The sequence below is a fragment of the Nelusetta ayraudi genome, unplaced genomic scaffold (assembly GCF_046127955.1).
Source record: "Nelusetta ayraudi isolate G7.1 ecotype Tasmania unplaced genomic scaffold, CSIRO-AGI_Nayr_v1 ptg000151l, whole genome shotgun sequence".
Taxonomy (NCBI): domain Eukaryota; kingdom Metazoa; phylum Chordata; class Actinopteri; order Tetraodontiformes; family Monacanthidae; genus Nelusetta; species Nelusetta ayraudi.
The window spans coordinates 2,881,187-2,886,882 of NW_027466201.1; the positions used below are offsets into that span (position 1 = coordinate 2,881,187).

Sequence of the window (5,696 nt, forward strand, 5' to 3'; positions counted from 1 at the left end):
ATTTCTTATTTTCTGTCTGAAATACCTCTGGTCTGTGTGTGTGTGCACCATTGCGGGGAACTTTGCGTGCATAGCATTGTTAGTACTTCAGCTGTACCGAAGATACACATTTGGATCGTTTGTAGGACTCTAAATCCTAAACAGAAGAGTCCTTATATACCTTTGAGTGACATGAAATCCCTCTAATTCAGCCTTTTAGGCGTCCGTGACCCAGAGAGAAACCATCAGTCCCAGTCATGGCTCTTACCCACCAGTAAAGGCAAGCGGTGTATATAAGAACCAGAACCTTTTGGCAGGCATCGCAGTGTATCATGGGAACTGTAAATGATTCCAGTAGTGCCTTTAGGCGGCCTGATAATAAGGACATTCCAGCGCTGGGCGCACGCCAAACAGATGTTCCCTCTCTAAATGCCGAAAAAACGTACGGAGGAGCAATGCACAGAGCAAGTTGTCAGTAGCCGCGAGTGTGCACGTAAAGGTTAAAGTTTGTCAGGAGATCAGGGCTGCAGTTTCTCAAAGTCAGAGGGGAAGTTCCAGCGCTTCTCAGTCGATGCAAAAAACACCGAAGCACATTGGGTACAGAGCCAGGAACAGCAACAGAAGCTGCCAAGTGATTCATGTCTATATGTCTGAATGCTAATTTGTCTAATATGTATAAATATATTTTATCTTCTCTTCTCCCTGACGACTGAATGGAGGCGGATAAAAGCCGGTATCCAAGTACATTCTATTGTTAGAGGACCTATTTCAATGCAATTAATGACACTATTAAATTGTTGCTACCCGCGGCCGGTAAATGTCACACTTCTGCATGCGCTGCCAGCACAAACAGAGGATTCTGACAGTGAAAACTGTGTTTTAGTGAGAAATCGCACTCGACAGTCCTCCGAGTGAGAGTGTCTGCCACAATTCTGCCAATGCTACAAATTGATTGACTACTTGTGTTAAGCGGTTGGACATTTTGTCAGTGAGCCTCAAAGATCAAGGGCTTTACAATGACTGCTCACAATTTCAGAACCTGTGTATTGTTTAACGACAAAGAAGAAAACAAATAGCTGTGAATAAGCGCCGTTACAACTTAAAGAGCAACTGGATGTGCCACAGAAAGTGGTGAAAGTTGATCTCTCAGCGCCTCTTCTGTCTCCAGGAGCAGAAATAAAAAAAACTAAACTAAAACTGCCGTCTGGGCGCAGATAATTATTGTTTTGGCGTGAAATTTCTGCGACACACTATATGAAAGGATAACAGGAAGGGGTCGACAGCTGACTCTGCCATTACATCGTCTCTCGACTGCGACCTCTCATCACTCCGGGCTGAGGCGGCGACGGCGGTTCGCTTTAAAAGGCCAACTCAGCACGACAGCGATGCCGCACTGAACGGCTTCCCGCCCGGGGACTTTCTGCATTTCTACCTTTCGACCTCGGGACGAGCTGCGAGAGCCTCAGGTGCGTCCCTCACAGCTAAGCCACTCCCGCTCACGCTGGGAGGCGTCTCCTTTCCACGAGGAGGATAAACGCTCAGCTTGCAAAGACGCCGCTGTAGAGAAATAAGACGTGAAAAACCCATGTTTTATGGTCGCCCCCCCCTCTCTCGCTCGGCAATGCTTTCCCAACCGCGCGCACATGCGTACGCTCCAAACCGCGCGCGCAGTGATTATCACAACTTTCCAGAGGCAGCTGCTGTTTTTTGACTTTGCCCTCTCGTAATGAGAACAGCAGCAAAGAGTCGGCGAACCGGCTCGCAACACTACCCCCCCACCCCCCTTAAACGCCCGGGAGCGGATGAGAACAAACCCCGTCGGCCATTTGGGGAAGAAAATTGCTTTAAGATCGAGTTATACGCCGCCAATAAAAGGCGTACGAGGTGATTCCCGTGGAGGTCCGGCTGACATTTATTGACTGCGAGCAGCTCGCCAGCTCCTCTGTTCAGCGTGGCAGAGGATCCGGCTCAGTGTGGGGTGGTGAGAGTCACAGTGGGTGAACGGGTGAGAACAGGGGGAGCTTTGATGGTTTTAGCAGTTATCGTCACTTAAGCAGCCGGCCCACCGCTGTCTGCTCTGGTCAACAGTTTTGGTGCAAGTTCTCTGCCAGCTAGTTGAACTTAAAAGCTTTGGGAGGATACCGATGGCAATACAAAGACGTAAAACAAACAAAAAAAGTTCCCGCAAAATAAAAATCTTGGAAAAAAAAAATTGATGCCAGGAATTTAACTTAAAACACACAAATGAGTTGAAATTTGTATTGTGCTTCTTTCAATTTTTTTTTTGTTATGAAAACAGTCACGTCAAAAGAGTGAAAGAGGATTTGTTTGAGTTGCATTTTAGCAAAGCCCTGACGTTCTGCTAAATATTAGCATTGGGAACACAAATTTGTTGCTGGTTCTTTAACAGCAGTGTTTGCAGTTAAACCTTGTACAGTACGTCTCCCACTTACCGAGTGCATGCGATTTGTCTCCATGTGCTGGGCAGGTGGGCTGCTCTCCACTTGGGGTGTCGCCTCTCCCCATGCAGGGTGGTGGGGGAGGGGGCCAAACGCACTGCAACAATTGAAAGCATTTTAGCCAGAGGCATTTTTTTTTTTTTTTTGTGACTAATTTTTTATGAGGCTGCTCCGCTTGAGTGTGGAATAAGATAAGAAAAGATAAGGCATGATATGGGAGCTTTTGAGGGCAAAAGCAAGGCCATCATGTACTTGATATGTAGTCTGAACTCATTGAACAAAAATACAATAAGAAAATAAGCAAACAATTATAAATATGTACTTGTGTTTGAATGAGTGGCATTAAAAGCAATGATTTTAGTAATATATGCCAACAATATTTAACTTTTTTTTTTTGCTTTTGCTAATCTAAGATATGTTTTGTCATTGAAAACAGTTTCAACTGTTTTACGTATACCCTCATCCAGCAGAATAACTGGCAGAAGAAGGGTCAAAACCTCCAGAAGATTTAGTAAAAAAAAAATAAATAAATACAACTGGCACTAAACCTAAATGACATTATCATCAGCCTGCTTTTAGCAGAGCAGTCGCCGCTTGCATGATGAGACGCTCAGGTCCCTCAGGTTTGGGCTGCTGAGACAGCTTCCAGAAGGAAATGAGTTTTATTCAATAAAAAAAAAAAAGAAAATCATTCAATCATTCAACATCATTTTGCTCACAATGATAAAAACAGGCAGTGTAAAGTGAAACAGGGGAAGGTGGCTTCCCGGAAGACGTGCCGCCTCTTCACGCGCTCCTCGTTACTGAGAAGGCAACAGTCGCTTCTAATCGTGAACCCTGTAACACGGCTAATATGCTTCAAAATATGCTGTCAGTCACCGGAATTTGATTTCCCCCACTGGGCACGTGTACCATCACCGCAGCTGTCAAGCTGTCAGCTCTGATGACATCATTAATTTCTGCTCACCTTGGTTTGTCACTCTGTGAGGTTGCTCGCTGGAAATCAGCGTGGACGTGGCGTCGCTGGCGTAACTGAAAGGAAATTAAATTTGTTACCGTTTGCCCAAAAGTGACTGAAATGGCTGGGGGGATCATAAATAAAGTGGAGGGCCGTTAACTTGTTAGACCTCTGCTCAGAGAGGGGATGACATTTTAAGCACTCTACGTTTGTCTCATCTTTAAAATTGTAAGTATGCAGGGTGTCCCCACCTCCAAGTCCACAGCAGCTTCTTTATTAGAGCAAAGGCCTCCTGAAGTCAAACTGTTGGAAAGATACGACAGTTAGCAAAATGGCATTTTACCGATATTTTTGGCTTTGTTAGCCAGGCATGTGGCTAAAGGTAATATCTACTATTTTCTGTCATTCGCATAGTGCTGAAATAAGTCCACTGTGATGTCACAACAGGCAATTGCACCCATACATAAGGGGAAACTTACTTGCGTCCACGTGACACAGGCTTCGGTGTGGGTTCTGAGAAAAATAAAAAATATGTCATTAATATGTACTCATCTTGTTGAAACTGCAGCGGGAAAACGTAATCTGTTTTTTTTTTTTTTTTTTTTTTTTTTAATCTTACCCCCTGGGGTGACATGATGGTGCCTTCCTGTGTGAAGTTTGCACGATCTCCCAGCGTGTGACTGCGTGTTTGTTCTCCCACGGCTTCCTCCCACAACCCGGCAACATGCACTTTTTAGGCTAATTAGGAACTCTGAATCACCTGCAGGTGCGTGTGTTTGGAGTCGCCCGCAAAAATAATGCTAACTTTACTGAGCGCAGCCCCTCCTCCCACCTAGAACAGCTGGGATTAAACAGTTTTGTTTTGCTTTTTAGGCTACATTTCAAACTACATCGCCATGGCTGCGTCGGAAATCACCCACTCATTCCCTACTCCGTAAACAGGGAGTTAACTAACTAAGCTAACTATAGGGAACACTTATTAGCCAAAATGCTTAAAACTTTCGGACACAAATCTTGGCGCCGTTAATGACGTCATCGCCGTCGCATTATTAAAACGTCCCATTAGCAGGGGGTAATAAATAATTTAATAATTAAATATAGAAATTAATTCACACACATATGTATATATCCGTCACAGGCACATATTTGCTAGAGGCGGGGGGGGGGGGAAACGTTCGCCTTTTCTACTTACACCGGGTTAGTGACCATCGGTTGTATACTACTTTAGCGATGTGTCGTTGGATAGAATGAGTAGATTGTATAGTGTGAATATGGATGTTCACTCAGAATTCGGACACCACAACAAAATGACAAATCCTCTATGTAGCGCGGTATATTTTTGAGTGAGGGGCGATTTCGGACACCCTCAACGCTAACTTGTCCTGAGTGCAGCCCCGCCTCCCACCTAGGGCAGCTGGCATTGGCTCCACCGCCGCTGTGGCCTGGAAGTGCACGATAAACTGCAAAAAAAAAAAAACTTTTTTTTTTTTCTTCTTCTTTTCTTTTATTAGGTTGCATTTCAAACTAAAACACCATAAATTAGTTCTAAGGACCGGTTCAGTCAGCCAAACATGCCTCCTTTGGTAGGACTAAAAATATATTTTTTTTTTCTCCCAAGATTAAGCCCCAAGACACTATTTTTGCTCACTCCAGCTTGAAAAGACTTAATGCGTTTGTAACTATGCCTTTTAAAGCACTGCAGAGTTAGAAGGATTTGGGATGATATTTGTTTAAAATAAATAAATGAATAAATAGATAAATAAAAATAACATAGCAATCCACTTTTTTCCTGTACTGTGCTTTATTGTCGCTACAAGAAAAAACATGTTGCAGCCCAGAATTATTCTTTAATGGAAGTATTTGACTGTTGTCTGCAAACATCACTAATAATAATAATAATTATAATAATAATAATAATAATAATAATAATAATAATAATAATAATAATAAATAAAAAATCCCTGCAAAAAATGCCAGCTCACGCAATTGTATTTTGGGCCCATTCATATTTGCACATTAACAAAACAGCCCCACAATTCCTGTGAACAAAAGGCGCAGAGGCAATGGGTGCCTTCAGATTTGGAAAAATCGTTGGAAATGAAAACGCAGAGGCACTAAACACACTCTCCAGAAGACAAACACACTCCTGAGGCAGTTTGGGCATCGCAAAGACACTGAATTACAGAAAAAAAAGAAAAAAAAAAGATCTGGAAAAGTGGAAAGCCCCAACATTTCAGACAAGGTTACATAAATACACACAGACACAAACACACTGTATGTTGTGTTTTCTTCCAGGGGCA

General features: G+C 43.3%; 1 long non-coding RNA gene across 1 annotated transcript; it reads right to left on the minus strand.

Moving 5' to 3' along the window:
* Window positions 1–3,327: 3,327 nt before the first annotated feature.
* LOC142880011 (uncharacterized) lies at window positions 3,328–4,748 on the minus strand. The gene is made up of 4 exons (XR_012925368.1): window positions 4,589–4,748; window positions 4,016–4,098; window positions 3,876–3,909; window positions 3,328–3,470 (listed from the first exon to the last, which is right to left on the minus strand). It is a non-coding gene; the product is annotated as an uncharacterized LOC142880011 (long non-coding RNA).
* Between the last annotated feature and the right edge of the window lie 948 nt (window positions 4,749–5,696).